Below are 16,632 nucleotides of genomic sequence, written 5' to 3' on the forward strand. Positions count from 1 at the left end.
TCCTATCCATTGCCATCAAAATATCATCTTTTAGTGCTGTTGACAGTTTAATAGCTACTTCTGGATGGTGGAAAGCGTTGTGAAGTGCTGCCACTGTATTATTAACCCAGGCTGGAGCTTCCCTGCAAATGCAGAGTGAAAATCCACACGAATTGAACTTCTGAAATAGTTTTAGATTAAAGGTGCGCTGGTCACAACAGGAATTGTATCTCTCTGTCTGCATCTCAGGGGGATCCAACAACTCTTTAACCCCTGATCACGTTATCATGTATTTTCTCAGATCACAGCATCATTAATGTTGGAAAAGACTCCAAACCCATCAAGTCCAACCATTAACCCAGCACTGCCATTTCCATCACCGAGCCACGTCCCTAAGCACATCCCAAGGGCAAATTCCATTCCACTTTAAAAATCCAGATGATGGAATTTCACTCCAATCAAGAATTTTTAATGCCATTTGTCTCCTCAAGGCAGCTGAGGTGAGATGTGGATATAGGGCAGCTATGGATACAACCTGTGGTGCCCCAGTGGACACCATCAGAGCTCTGTTCCCTCAGCAAATCTCCACTGTCCATGAAATAATGCAGCTGTGCAAAGCTGCATCCATGTATGTAATTGCCTGAAATCATTCCTAGGATATACAAAGTCATGCAATACCTTGGAAATGGTTTGCAGGCGCCTGATCTGTCACAGTCCAGAGCAGATGTGTGTAATGCCACATCTCAGCCTCAGCATCTCCTGTGGCTGGGCAGGGACAGGGTGATGGCGTGACCACGGGAAAGATTTGGGATTCAGGAGATTGGAGTGTGACTGCCTATTGATACCCTTAAATTAGCTATCACTGTAGTATCTGCTTCCTGTCAAGGTGCTGCAGAAAATCACTGAGATGCATCTGGGAGGGGAGTGAATCAATTCCCTGCTCTGCCCAGGGGCTGACCCTTCCCTGTTGGCTGTTTCCCAGCTTGTCACCTCACTTATTTCCCTTTTTTCCCATTGTTCCTTGGCACCATTGGCAGGGAATGCGTTCCCTGCTGGGACACCTGTCTAGAGCTGCCACCTCCCCAAGGTGGCACCTGCCAGAGATGGCTGAGCTGGATTTGGGATGAGACTCTCAGCATTTTCCCTCTGTACCCAGCACTGGTGAGGAGCACCTTGAATCCTGTCCCCATTTAGGAGTTCCTCATTGAAAAAAAGGAAATTGAGGAGCTGGGGCATGTCCAGGGAAGGGAATGGAGCTGGGAAGGGGAGAATTCCTGAGGGAGCTGGGAAAGGGGCTCAGCCTGGAGCAAAGGAGGCTCAGGGGGGACCTTGTGGCTCTGCACAAGTCCCTGACAGGAGGGGGCAGCCGGGGGGGTCGGGCTCTGCTCCCAGGGAACAGGGACAGGAGGAGAGGGAACGGCCTCAGGCTGGGCCAGGGGAGGCTCAGGGTGAACATCAGGAGGAATTCCTCCTGGAAAGGATTGGTAGCATAAAAACAGGCTGTTCAGGAAGGTGGTGGGATCTCCATCCTTGGAGGTGTCCAAGGAAGGCCTGGATGTGGCACTCAGTGCTCTGGGCTGGGGACAAGGTGGGGATTGGGCACAGCTTGGACTCGATGTGCTTGGAGGTCTTTTCCACCCTAAATAATCCTGGGATTCTGAGACACCAAATGGTGCCTCTTCTGGCACATGGCACCAGGAGGGGCAACAGTCCAGGACAACCCCAGTAACCATCCCAGGGAGCTGTGGCAGAAATGCCAAAACACGTTCTGCTGGCACATTATTCCCCATCTGGGGTTTTTTTTTGAAGTCTCAGAAAAACAGAGCATTACGAAAACGTCAAGCTGTGAAAAGAAAAGTCAAAAGCCAGAAAATTCCAAGTTAATGCTGACTCCTTAATTCACATCATTAACTCGGAGGCACGGCTGAAGTCTGGGCAGCAGCCTGAGCTGAACTCTTGTGGGTGTGGAATAGGCTGAGGATTTGCACAGATTCCTGTGTGGATGCAGGAGGAGAACTGGGACTGGCTGAGTGAAGGGGCTGGATGCCACTGGAATGGGGAAAAAAAAGAGGGGAAATCAAGAGACAGATTTCCTGAGAAATGAGGTGGGGGAAAGGAGGTGAGAGAAGAGATAAGCTCATCCCAGAGAAGAAAAAGATTAAGGACAATGACAAATGAGGGAGCCAAGACATGAATTAAAGGTGGGCAGGGAAAGGCAGATACTTAGACAGGAAAAATAGGGGATAAATTGTGAGAAAGGAAAAAACAACAGGGAGTGAGGAGAGTGACTTGGACAGGAATCTGGGATGGATCTGGCACAAAGCTGGGGGCTGCAGTGAAAGGGGAAGGAGAACAATGATCTCTCAGAGAGGGAGGAGTGCAGTTAGGACCGGGAGAGACTGAAGAAGAAAATCAAGAGGAAAAAAAGGCTCAGGTTTGGTGGACAGAAGAGTCAGGGCATTGCAGACTCTCTCCTCTTTGAAGGCAGAGCAGGACTGGAGTCCCTGCTCCTCTCTCTGCCCCAGGCTTGCTGCACTCTGATCGTGCTAGCTGAGCCCTGGCCTTCATTTCTGCTTGTTATTTCAAAAAATTCAAATTACACACAAGAAATGGAGACCAAACCAATCATCAAAGCTGCAAATGAAACACCCCAAAGTGAGGAAATTCTATGAAAACTGAGGGAAGGGTTTTGCAAACCCTGTGGTACATAAATATATATATATTGCTCTTCTGCTGAAGATCTTAGAGCACTTTGGCTCTTTGAAAATACACACAGCTGGATACTTGCATTTAATTAAATAGTTTTTAAGATAATGACTACAGCAGCTTCAGCATAATTCACAAGTAAAAGCAATCAAACCCAAAATTCAAAACGGCTTTTATTCAACTATCCAACATCAGTAACAGCCTCTACAGTTTTTGATGGAATGGGAGCCATAAAACTCCATTGCAGAGTTTACAGTTGCAATAAGAGCAGATTTATGGGCAATAAGAAGTGTCTGTGTGCACCTTCTTGTGCCTCTCCTTCATTAGGCTAAAGCTGAGACATCCCCAAAAACGTCTTTAATTAGTTCAAGCACTTCATTTAACAAAACAAGCAGTTTAAAACAAATAAAACCCACTATTCTCCAGCCACCACCTACAGGAAGCAGCTACTATTTGTGCAAGATTAATAAAGTCACAGGTGACTTGAGAACAACCTAATTAAAGCATGATTTAAACCTAAGAGCAAGGATGGGGTTTTTGCACCAGCACTGGATCAAGGAAAAGAAAATATTATGTTGATAAATACTCCTGGTTTTGTATAATTTCTCTATGTTTTTAGTGGGTATGAAGACACTTTGGAAAGGAAGTTGCTTTGCTTGTGAAGACATGCAATAAAAGCACCTGTGTGATTTTTCCCTTGGCTAAACCAGAACTTACTTTCTGTCCCATCATGTAATCCGTGCACGAAGGAGGAGCAGTGCAATGATGAGGGAATAACTGAAGTTAGAAAGTCAGGGGCAAAGTCTGGCTGTGGGGACAGTTTGCAGGCTCACGTTTCAGTGGTTTTACATAAAGTCACTAAATATTTGTCTGGAGTGTAATTAACTTTTTCCCCCCCTATAGTAGAACAAGGCATTAAAAACATTGAGCACATACAGCTACACTAAAATCAGAGAGAAACACAGAGACCCTGCGTTGTTTTCAACTCACATCTGAGCCCTTTTGGCTGCAATCCAGCACTGGATTTCTAAAAAGCTCCCTTTGCCACAGGCAGGGGTTTTCAAGAGATGAATTCCCACCAGTGGGCCCAAGTGAGGATCCTAAATTCCAAACCCTTTTGCAGCCGTAGAGTCCCAGGATGGTTTGGGCTGGAAGTGACCTGAAAGACCATGGGCAGGGACACCTCCCACCAGACCAGGCTGCTGAAATTCCTTTAACTTCTCAATAAACAATGCAAAAATTGGATTTGTGGCAAAAGAAGAAGGGAGTGGCATTGGAATTTTTGCAAAATCACCCAGAAAATGTGGGTGGTGAATGTCTCCCTGATAAACATTCACATAGCAACAGTGAGGGGAACGGTTCTACAATTCTTTTTCCCACAATGGTTTCTTCTTGTCGTTATTCATCATCATTGCTGCTTCTCTAAACTTCATTTAGAAGTCCTGTGAAGTGGTTCTGTGAGAACCATTATTTTAAGGATATAAATAGTCGTTGGTAACTTCAAATACTTTTTGCATGAATTTTAAAACTCTAAGCCTTGGTGAAGTATTTTACTGCAGGTAAGGGTTTCTTTCCCAAATGTCTGCTACAACACAGGTGAAATCTTGGCTCTTTTACCTGGCCTTGGAGACTTCCAGGGATGGGGCAGCCACAGGTTCTCTGGGAAACCATTGCTAAGGAATAAAACTTCAAGGCTGGTGGGAGATAAGAGGCAAGAGAAGTTGCAGTTGCCTTCAGCCACAGAAGTAGGACCTGGAGAGTCCAATTCCTCATCTGATGTCCACCACCTGATGGCCAAGGAAACCCCAGTGGAACTGTTGGTGTGGGACAAGGAATAAGGGAGGATATCTCATATTAAACTTCCTGTGAACTCTGCTAAAGGACAACATCATATTCAAGATAGGAGAGAGAAACAAGAGAATTGGCTTACAAGTTTCCTAAAAACTTTGAAGCACCCTTTCCTTTTTGTTACTGAAAACCAGGCCACCTAAATTCTTTGTTACAGATTTTGTTATTGCAGCAGGGATTATGATGAAGATCTGTCTGTATTGCCCAGCCTAGATCAGCTCCTCTGTACCCCAGGTCCAGCCCACCTCTTAAAGATTCACTTTGTGGCAAATTTGCACCAAGAAAAAGCTTCTTCTTTCTTCCCTCATTTTTGTTTCTCACAATAAAGAGATGAATAATGTGATGTGCCAAGAGAAAGTGCCTGTAACAGCCTCTATTTCCTCTAATATTTATCTGCCAAACATTTTTCATATTTAAACATCAGCTATTTAATTGCTAATAAACCAGTTGGTATTAATTGGGTTCAAGGAGTAAAACAGAGATGTATTCTGTGCCTGGCCGTGCTGTCCATGGGTCCTGATTAGTAGTGCTGGGATTGCATCCTCAGTATTGTCTCACCGACAGTTGATCCCAAATATTTTAATGGGAATAAAGAGAAGGAGAGGAAGTTATGATCTCTTAGATAGATGCAACCATTTAACAGTGCCTTTGCTTCCCAGAACCAGGATTATTCGGATTTATCACAGAATGGTTTGGGTTGGAAGGGACCTTAAAGACCATCTCATTCCAACCCCCATTTTTTATGTCATTTGATGTAAGTTCTGCTGCAGTTACAGCAAATTCTGTGCTTTTTCCTGCACATTTCTAAGGTCTTCCATGGGCAAGTTTTGCTTTTTAATTGCACATTGCAAAGTGCTCATCTTGATCTTGATTAGCCTCTGTCTTGGGCTGTTAGGAATCTCTCCCTGACCCTGACAATTCCCAAACCACCTCACTGACAGCCATCCTTCTTCACGGATCATTTTTCTGCCTCATTGCTCCTGCAGAATCCCTTCCCTGCTCGCAGCCCTGCTCTTCCCTGTTCTTCCAACACAAACCATCCCAGAGATGCTGATCCTGGCCCTGCTCCGATCCTGGCCCAGCCCTGGCTGCTGCCAGGTCACCCCTCCCTGCTTGGAATTGCATTCCATGCCAGGCTTAATGGACTGAAACAATTCCCCTCTCAGAGTCTAAAAGGAGACCTGATTCTCCTCTTTCGAGGCCTCACTCAGAGGTCACCTCTGCTGTCACTGCTGCAGAGAATAAAACACCAAACACCTCGAAAATGGTGCAGGAGCTGAAGTCCTGGGACAGCTCTTCTGATCTTCACAGAGACCTTGTATTTCCCTCAGGTTTTGTGAGAGTCACCCATGTTTTCCCAGCTTTTACTTCAGCTGTAAATTCTCTGGCACTGCTCCATTTCAGTCTCTGTTCAGTGCCTGCCCCAATGAGCTGGGAAGCCTGGCCAGTGCTGCAGGACAGATGGGACTGTGCCTCTCACTTTGGCAGCCACAGCAAAATAAATAGATCATTTCAGACAGGAGAAATGTGACGTTTTTTCCCTTTCATGTTTTCACGGGTTCATTCAGGGCTCACAGAGGTAAAAAAAAAAATAAAAATACAGGGGTACACATGATTGACTAGCAAGCCTTTATAATATCTATCAAACAGTTCACAGGATCCCAAGATTCCCCAGTGGGAAGGGACTCAAAAGGGTTCAGATTCAACCCCTACACACTGGCTCAGGATTTTTCCCCCAGCTGGCCTTGAAATCCCAAGGATGGGGATGGCAAAGCCTCCCATGCAGCCCATGCCATAGCTCCTCTGCCTTCCATCCCAGAAAAATCCACAGATCCAGCTGGTTTGCTCAGAAGTCCTCAGTTTTGCAGCATGAGGGCTGCATTGAACTCTAACACAAATCTACATGATTTAAAAAAAAAAATAAAGAAGACCTAAAACATGCTGTTTGCCCACTAGAACTTTGAAATTGCCTAGATAATGGAATAGCATTAGATCACAACCTTAGAATTACCTGCGCTGTTCACTTCTCCCATTACAGCCGAAACCCTGACATGATTATTCTTTTTTCCAAATAGGATTATGAAAACACAGATGCTGCCACGAAGCCTCAGAGCAGGGCCAGGACTGCACCCTGCACTCTCCCCTCTGATCACAATTTCCTGCTGCTAAACTGCTTCTTTGGGTCTGTTTTAGACAGAACCTTTTCAAAGCCATCCTGGGTGCACTCGTGGCCTCAGTGGAGCAGATGTGAGGTCCCGACCCTGTATCATCTCTGCTTTTCCATGTAAATTGCTGAGGCTCCCAAGGTTTTGATTACTTCATCCTCTGCAGCAACTGGATCTTGTATAAAAGAAATTTCCAGGCACAATAACCTGCCTGACTTGAGACAAGGAGCAACAAGAAGCAATTTCATTGTGTCGTGTTTGGGGTTTCACATCTTCCCTTTGGCCATTTCCCAATCCAAGGCAGTAAATTAATTCCCAGACACAAACTTACAAAGGGCTCTCTTCACTTCTCTGTGTCTTGTTGCCTGATTTTCTAAGAAATTCATGACCTCAGTAAATAATTCAAGAGGGAAGAGGGAGCTGGGAGATGACAGAAGTTTATCTGACTGCAGAGGGGAGGGTGTTGTTTCTGAACAGGTCAGGTCTCTGAAGAGCAGGTCTCCAGAAGATCAAAACTTAAGCAGGTTGATGAGGCTGATGGCTGTGATTATGAGCTGGAATTTGGGAAAACACAGCAGTGATAAGGATAACACGAATGCAATTCCCATCTCCAAGCTGTAGGTGACTGCATTGGAATTTTTGGCTCACAACAAAGCACGCAAAAATACTTAGTGCAGGAATTAAAGGCAGAAGGATCTGTGACTCCATCTTAAAATCCTGCTGCACTGAAAAGAAATAATTATTAAATGGCAGGCAAGGAAGGAATCCATATTTCACAGGAGCTGGCCCACAGATTGTGTCCACTTGGATCAATATGGGAAGACACTTTTAGTCAGAAGCCTGTCAGGCCATCTCATAGGTATGCACGTTGGTAACAAAGGCTTTCAATGTACATTTCCTCTGGGACAAAGTTCATGCCAGATTGTCACAGGAAAGGCTGATGGACCTTTCAAGAGGGAAATATATCTTGGTATTAAATAGAAAATATATCTAAGTGTGAGATATATTTATATGTATATAATTGCAACATATATAATTACAGCATATAGTTATATAAATATACAAAGTGTGAGAGGGAGAGATCTCAGGCATACAAGTTCTGAACATTTCAGGTTAATTAAATATCTCAATTTAATTACATACCAACAAAATAACTTCCAGCCTTGGGAAAAGGCAGCTGCAAACTTCTGTCTGTGGGATGCAAACCTGCTGTGGATGCACAGGGGGCTGGGAAGTAAAAGGGGGATCAGATCTGGGACACAGGGGAACATCTTCCATCGGATCATGAAAGTGAAAATGCACAGGAAAGTTCCTTGTCATTCTTTAAAACCTCCTATCAATTTCTTACAGGACCAGCCGAGGCTGTAGCAGTGTTGTAAGGGTTCTTTAATGAAGTGCTTCTCCTGCCTGCTCTGTTTCAGCTGCTGCTGGTGTTGAGCAGGGCCTTCCAAGAGAAGCAATCACAGCCTGTGAGCTGGGTTTACTCAGCTGTGGCACTTCTGAGCTGATTTAAGCACTCTGTCAAAATGGAGTGAAATTAATTAATTCACTGGAGAGCTTTGCCTTCTCCAAACTTAAGGAAAAAGGAATGCAAACTAGCAGTAATCAGATCCACATTTTTTCAGGCAAAGTGCTTTAATAACGTTGAAAGATGTTCTGTTTCTGCACAAATCCAGAGAAGGACAAACTCAGTCCTCTTCCCTGGAATAAGTTTCCTCCTCAGTGGCAGCTCCTGCATTTTGGGTGTTTGGCTGCACCCCACAGACCCCATTTAACTCCCCAAACTGTTGTGGGGCTGTGAAGAGCACTGGAAGGACGGAATAAAAGACAACTGGAGCCGAATGATTTCCACATCCAACTGTCGGAGATGTTGAAGCAGACAATTGCCTTTGCTTCTTGCTGAGGCTTTTTGGGGTTTAAGTGCTCCTTGATAGCTTGGTACACAATTAGAGGTGGATTAGAGAAAGTGGTAATAGGGTATTTTTGGTCTAATCTGCTCTTGATTGTTAATATTAATTAAAGGAGCTCTTCCTCGTTGTTATACAATAAACATGAACCACTAAAATGAGCATTTTAACTTCCTAGCTGCTTAATGCTGCTTATTTTCAACTACTTCTTTTCAATTTTTTTTTATTTTAATTTTTTTTTTCTCAGCAGAAACCACAGCAGGAGCATGGCACACATCACAACCAGGTGAGGAGCATCTGATCCTGGACTCCATCACATTCAGAACAGGCTGCAACACCTAAACCCTCGAGCTGTTTTTTCCTTAATACAACTGTCAAACTCTCACACAAAGAAAGAGCAGAAAAAATACAAAATAATCAAACACTTTCACCTAGAAACTGGGCATAAGGGAGATACGGAGCTGTTGTTCCAGCTGAATACCTGGGATAGTGGGAGGTGTCCCTGCCCGCAGCAATGGGAGGGACTGGACGAGCTTGAAGGTTTCTTCCAACCCAAACCAGTCTGGGATTCTGTGAAATTAAAGGAAGAAGCACTAAAACCCTTCTGCTCTCATTAGGGGCTCACCTGTAACAAGGTGCAATGATCAGGTACCAAATCAGAGAGATTATTCCTGTCAGTTGGAGTAACTCTGGTTTAACTCATTCGTTTAAAAAAAAACACATTCTCTTTAAGAAAAATAACACAAGAAGCTCTCTCTGTAATCCATGAGCAGCAGCCTCCCTGCACACACAGGGGGAAAGAGTTCTGAGGCTTCTTTGGGAGGGAAAGGAAGAAAAAGCCGGAGAAACAGCAAGGAAAGACAGCAAGGAGGCATCACCCAGGGCCACAGAAAAGATAAAGGGAAGAAAACATTGCTGGTACTGAGCACTGAGTCGGGCGGGTCAGGGGGGCGAGGGCTCTCCTGCAACTCCAGCCCTGCTCTGCCCAGGGAAATGGGAGTGGGAGCATTCCCTGGAAACAAAAGGGGCTCATCAGAGGATGACACATCTCCATCAGCACTGTCTGTTCCTAATGGGAACAACCTGCAGGACACCGAACACTGGGAACAGGATCACACTGTTACCAGGCAGAGCCATGCCTTTAACCCACAGAGTGCTTTTCCTCTGATTGCTTCCCAAACGCGTTTTTGATTTCTGATGCATCAGGTAGGGGAGAAGAAATGAATGCTATTACAGGTGAGAAAATAGCTGGGGTCGTCATATCCGTGAGAAAAGAAAGGGAAAATAAGCAATACAGGCAACCACAGGCAGAATAATAAGCAATAAGCAGGCAATAAATCCATCAGAGGATTAAATGGTAGGGCAGAGGTACCAGAGTACAGTTTAGAGTAGTGGAATTTATATTTATAAAATTATATCTCTGTTATGAACTTCAACGACCTATCTATCTACATAAATATATAGGTACATAAATCAGCTATGGAAAGCAAGGAAAAGAGTTTTGGAGAGACCTTTGCAAACAGCTTGGATTTTAGCTCTTTAACAGGTAAAATAAGAAGCACAGAACAAACCCAGGGCGTTTCTGTCCTCTAACCACTTCGAGGTCACCTGCCCAAATCCCATTTTTCCGAGGAAAACTGCAAACCAAGGAAGTTCAGTCAGAGAACAAAGGGAAATCTGCCACAGGCTCAGGTTGGGGCTGGGGCTGACACGCAAGAGCAGCAGATCCAATCTGAGCCTCCTCAGCATCGCCTTTCAGAGGTGGGGTGGATGCCCTTACACCGCTCGTGTCACAGCTCCCATTCCTTTTATCTCGGGCTTGCATTTCCAGCTCCCTTTCTGATAACAGCGTCTCAAGAACTCGGGCTATTAAAGTTATCTCAAAGTGATAATCGCTTTCTCCATCGGGAGTCCGCGATCCACTCCTCCTCCTCCTCCCCTGCCACTCTCCCCTTTGCCGGTGCCTCTCCATCCATCTCTGCAGTTTTACGGCAGCTCCGCCTCCAATCCCCTCTTTCTGTGCATGTTAATTTTTAAAGGCACCTCTCTTTGTCCATCAGTTCACCTCCATCTGCAGCACTCCCTCATTTCACTGTAGGCTCGCCATAAAATCATCCACTAATGCCTGTTTGCTGTCCAAACACCTGCTGTGTGTTCCCAGCCCAGCCAAGCTGCATTTTGCTTTGCATCTCTTACTCTGTCCCTCCCCTGCTTCGTGTACTGACACTTTTCCCCTAATTATTTTATTTACCTTTTCCACTCGGGGCTCCCATCTTCACAAATCCTTGTCAGGGATTCACCACTTCCAACTTCACTAAAAACGTATTTAAGAGGATCTCGAATCTTTGCCTGTTTGTGGGTGTAAATGGGTGGCAGGATGTGCTACCCAATTGTGTAGACAGAAGCCTTTTTAATCTAAGATCGCTAACGTGAGACCAGTGCTGCAGTTGCAGTTAAATGCAAAATTAAATGAGGACAATCTGTCAGTTTTGAAGGAAAAATTTGGGGAATCAAATTATTCAGAACTACCTGTGTTTATGCTTTGCTGTGTGAGGGTCTCCAGCTCTGACACTGAACACCTTTGAGCACAGTTTTGCTTCTGGTTCACATCTCTCTGCTCCCACAGCACAGCATGAAACTGTTCAGAACCAGTCAAAACGTAAAATCACCCCCAATTCTCAAAGAAAATAAAACCTGATAAAAGATACATTAAGAAGCCCCACCCCCCTTTCTCCTTCTAGACTGTGGTTCCACATCTTTGTCCTTTATGGCCCAGGGAAAGCTGAAATCACCCACGAATCTGTGGGTGCTGGAGCTGCATTTTCCCTGGAATGCAGGGATGCCCAGAGAAGCAGCAGCTGCCTGGGCTCCCCCTTCGCCAGCAGCCTCTTCTAGGGACCTTGAGAAGTAACTTCCTCCTGAATAAGTCGGGAATGAAGCTTGCAGCAGGTCCCAAGCCTGCTGCTCCCAGGTGTGCCCCCTGTGCCAGGCACGGGAAGCTCAGCAGGAGCCAGGAGAACCTGCCCTTGCTGTGAGCCAATGCTGCTGGAGCCCGGTCTGAAGGCCCTGGATAAATATGTGCCTGCAATGTAAACTCCACGCTCCAAGGGATGCATTTTCAGCCTTGATTGATCTGCAGGCCACTCTAAATTAATTAGGGCAGGGAGCTCTCCCTTCACCTTCCCACTGGTGTCGGGGCAGAGGTGCTGGGGTGGCAGCCACTCGCTGTCCTCCTCTGCATGGGGACTGCCAGGATCCCACCCCTCCTGCCAGCAGGGTCTGTCCTCCCACCCAGCTGTGACCCTGGGGGAAACTCTGCACCTCTCCCGTGAAAAGCCTGAATTGTGGCTCTTTTGTTAAAGCAGCTCCTCTGCATCAAGGTCTCCACCCGGCTCTCCCTGCCTCTTGCCTGCAACCCAACAGGAGTAAGAGCAGCTGTGGTTTCTTCTGTCTTTTTTCCACTTCTTGAGTGCCAGCTAAAATTTTCTAAGGTCTTTCCCAGATAAAAAACCTCTCTTGGTTCTCTAGGGCCATTTCTGAGTTGCCCTGGAAAGGAGGTTGTGTGTGAGGGGCAGCGTTAGCCTGTGAGCAAGATGTTTCCTTCAGAGGGAAGAAAGCCTACAGCATGTGGATTTATCAGCTCCAACTTCCTTGGAAGAGTTCTTGGGACTAGAGGATGGAGAAAACCAAAGTTAGATGGGAGAAGTCACTCCCGACGGTCTCAAGTGCATTCTCTTAATGTGCATCAGTGCAGCAGCCCTGGAGAAGTCTCCTTTCCCCTTCCACCTCTCTTCATGGCTCCCATATGAGCTCTCTCCAAAGGACATCTGCCAGGAAATCCTCAGAAGCTACAGACCAACTTTCCACAGGGAATGTGAAAGCCTTAATATCCTACACAGCTAAAAGCAGAGGTGACAAAGCCCCAAACCAAAGTGGAAAAACCCCCAGTCCCACCACTGAGCAATCCTGTATTTTGACAAGCTGCTATCGCAATTCTTTAATTGCACCTCTCCTTTAAGTGCAGCAGCCAGCAGCTGTTCTGGGAATCTTTTTTGCCTTTCCTTTGGAATTATTTCTCGTGGGTTAAAAACGGTGATGGAAGGAAAGAGAATTTTTTTTCAAGGGAGAATTTTTTTCAAAAGAGGAAAAGACACAGCTTGAGTTCACATGAGCTCAGCCCTCACACGCCTGGTAACATGTCTGCACTCTGGCTTGTTCCTGAATGTCAAAATAAAGACTCTGAGTCTGAGCTTAATAATTTCCCTGGAGCACCATTGTCCTGCAGTTTGCCTTTCAGTCCTGCGCTGCTGCCAAGGGAGAGGTGAGGGAAGTGAACCACTTTATTTATTGAGTTGGTTGCTGTAACAATTTAAAGCGAGCTCAGCATCGCTGGCTGCTGCTTTGGGGTGGGTTCCTGGAATGAGGAGGTTTTCCTTCAGATCTGCATAGGGGAATCTCTCTGCTTTTACAGCACAGCTTTGTCCCAGCTTCAAACACATCTCCTGACCTGAGAAAGGATTACAGCAGCTTTGATACCCCAATTAAAATGGATCAGGAGGGGGAAGGAGCGATTGATCCTTCAGCTGATCTGCTGAAAGTGCTGACTTATGCCCATGAGCACAAACACTGAATCACAGGGATCAATAAACAGAGCTGGAGTGCTGCAGCTGCTGCGGGCAGCACGGCAGGATTGCACTGGCAATTACAGAATCTGGGTTGGCTTTACAACTGCCTCAACAAATGCCCTCTAACCCTGCTCCTTCCTATCCAAAAAAACCATTAGCTGGCCTTTGAATTACCAAAATGGCACATTCAAAGGGAAAAATACCTCAATTGCCTGATAAGTGCTTATAGCTCTGTGTTATAAACATTTTCATTTTAAACTTACAGGTATTAGGAAAGTTGTTCTTAAATCTACAAAGCTGGGATGTGCTGTGGAGAGAAGGTTTATAAATGAATAAATGATTCATCTTTTTTTGCTTTCTGATGCTGCAGGCAGGCAATTAAGTGGGATTGAACTTGATAGTTTAGGGGGTTTGGAAGTTCTTAATATAAAAGATCACAACTACAAAATACTTATGAATTATAGAAGAGGCCAAGGGACAGAATGCTCCAGATTTTAATGGCGCTTCAAAAAAGCGCCTAGAGGAGACAATAACGGGGTTTTCTTAGCTGTGACCTCACTGAAAAGGATCTGAAGATTAAAAGGGCAAAGGCAAGTGGAGGAGGATGTGTCACATTTTGGGTGTGTGGCCCTGTGGACAGTGAACACATCCTCAGACTTCCTTAACCTGCATTTTTCCCACTGCAAAATCCAAGGACTGGGCAATGATGTGGGGAATTGTGGTGTTTGCTGACTGTAAGACAAAACAGACCAAGTATCTTCTTCATCCCCAGATCAGCTCTGCAGGTCAATATTTACATCCCTCTGCAAGAGTCAACACCAAATATTTGGGATGAGGATTTCATAGGTAAATACCAGTACCAAATATTTGGTTCAAACATCTCAACATCCCAGATATTTGGGGAAAGCCCAATCCTACTGCCTGCAGCTCGGAATAGAGTTATTTCATGTTTTAAAAATAACCTTTAATTTTTCATAGATAATTTTGGGATGAAAGAAACAAGCAAGTTGTCACTATACCTCCTGCTTGAAACTCCAAATTTTCAATCCATTCCAGCTTTTTCAGAAGTGAATTAGATTTTTAATCAGATATTTACCCAATAAGCTACATCAGCTCTTCCTCTGTGGAGGAATTTTATCTGTTGGCTTTAGAATACAAGGAAAACTGAATATGAGGTCAGGATCCATCGAATCACTGAGGGGAATCTCTTCATCTGACAACCCTGCTTTGTTCTTTCCATGGGTTTTTTCATCCCTTTTTTCATCCCTCACATAATTTTCATTTATTTCCCAAAAATTATTGCCACAAAGACTTCCCCCCCAAAACCTGAGGGTTTTAAGAGCTGGATATTGAACTCTATAAATTCCACTGCTTGCAGCTCATTCGGTTGACTTTTCCCATGACAAGAGGTTATGTGGTTTTAATGGAATATTAGTAGTGTGGCTACATTAAATGCCATTTAAAACCTCTTTCAAAGTGGTATTGACTGTGTTGAAATGAGACTGTGGAGATATCCTAGTGATGGGAAATAGGTGTGAATATCGTATTTTCATCACAGAATTTTCAAACTGATGCAGAAAACGCTTTTTTATATATATATATATATTAAAAAACCCTATTAAAAATTATCATATTGTTCTGAGTGGATTTGCCTTTTTATGCAAAAGAGCTAAAAATAGACTCGTTGATATATTAACAACAAAGAAAAATATCCCAAGTAATTATCAGCTCTGCCCACGTGTTGAAAGCCCATTTTGTCCCGTAGCTGTTTCAATCAATACACTATTTATTTTCAAATAACCATGTGCTAAGGACCATTTGGACACAGAGCCCATAAATACACATTACCTCATTATCGACCCTCTCTGGCCACTGCTGCATTATTAACATTTCACTAAAAGAAGCAATCAAGCCATAAACAGGAGGAATTTCTAGAGTTATTATGCCCTGAAATATTTTTGCAGGGATGGCCAGGCCTGGGATTTTACCCCCAAGAATTACTTTTCTCTTTGATATTCCTTACAAAGAGGTAAATGTAACCACTAGCCAGTGAAACGGGAGGAAATGCAATATTTGCAAAGAGGGAATGTACACAGGACAGTTAAACTCTATTTTTTATCCAGGGATTATCACTTGCACATACATGAGAATGCTGAATTTCAGTTCCAAAGCACCCTATTGTTTTAATCCTAGAAATCCAATTTCTGCAGTTGCTCAGTAGGCTGGAAAAGGAACCAATGAGCCAACCAAGGGCTGGGAGCAGAATCCCTTTGCTCGGGGTAGGACAGCAGTGTGCAGGGCCATCTTCATGCAGCTCATGCAGGGAAATTCTCCTCCTCCGGGGCTGTGGGATGACTGATGGCTTTCCCATAAAAGACGAGCTACTGGGGGCAATAGCAAAGGCTGCCGTGGCAAATTGCCAAGAGCTGGAGGGCTGCACCTCATTTGCATGTAAATTTACATTGGTTTTAAAGCCATGAAGGAGTGCACTGGTAGTACTTGAATATTTCTTGATAGGTTTGTCAGCGCTGTGTGATCTCCAGAAATAAAAACCTGGCTGTGAGCAGCCTGGTTGCCCTCCGTGCCTTTGGGCCATGTCCTGATCCCATTGATCTTGGCAGAGGGTGCTCAGCAGCCCCAGGACCCCTCAGCTTCAATCCCTGCTCCCTCCACCATCACCCCAGTGCTGGTTACCATCATTTCATTGTCCCATCACTAAGGGCAGGTGCCATGTCCATCCATGCCTGGTGAGATCCAGATCCTCACCTCAGGCTAAGCCAAGCCCAAACCAGCCCCAGTGGTACCACAGGAATAAAATCATTGGGGTAGAGACACTGTATTAAACTGATGAGTTTGCAAAATACACCCCCATGCTTATGATCAGTAAGAATATAATGAGTTTATGGTAGGTTTAGATGGAACATTGGGAAGGAACTGTTCCCTGGGAGGGTGGGCAGGCCCTGGCACAGGGTGCCCAGAGCAGCTGGGGCTGCCCCTGGATCCCTGGCAGTGTCCAAGGCCAGGCTGGACAACCTGGGATAGTGGAAAATGTCCCTGCCCACGGGAGGGGATGGAATGAAATGGTCTCCAAGGTCCTTTCCAACCCACACCAGTCTGTGGTACCCCGTATCTGCATTCCTCCATCCATGTGCTGGCACAGGGATGCGGCTCGGGAAGGATTAAGCCCATTTTGCATAAAACCAATTGCAACAAGTGAGGGGAGAAGGTGTGGGGGGGTGCAAAGTGGAAAATTACTGAGGGAAGGAAAAGAAGATTGAGAGGACAGAGGCCGGTCCCTGTGCCAGCTGCTCTGCAGAGGAAGAAAATGGGAGGGATGAGTTCAAATCTTTGGATTTCAGATTTGGACTGAGGCTGGGGATAATGCAGAAGCTTCCTGGCAGA

The sequence above is a fragment of the Aphelocoma coerulescens genome, chromosome 6 (assembly GCF_041296385.1).
Source record: "Aphelocoma coerulescens isolate FSJ_1873_10779 chromosome 6, UR_Acoe_1.0, whole genome shotgun sequence".
Taxonomy (NCBI): domain Eukaryota; kingdom Metazoa; phylum Chordata; class Aves; order Passeriformes; family Corvidae; genus Aphelocoma; species Aphelocoma coerulescens.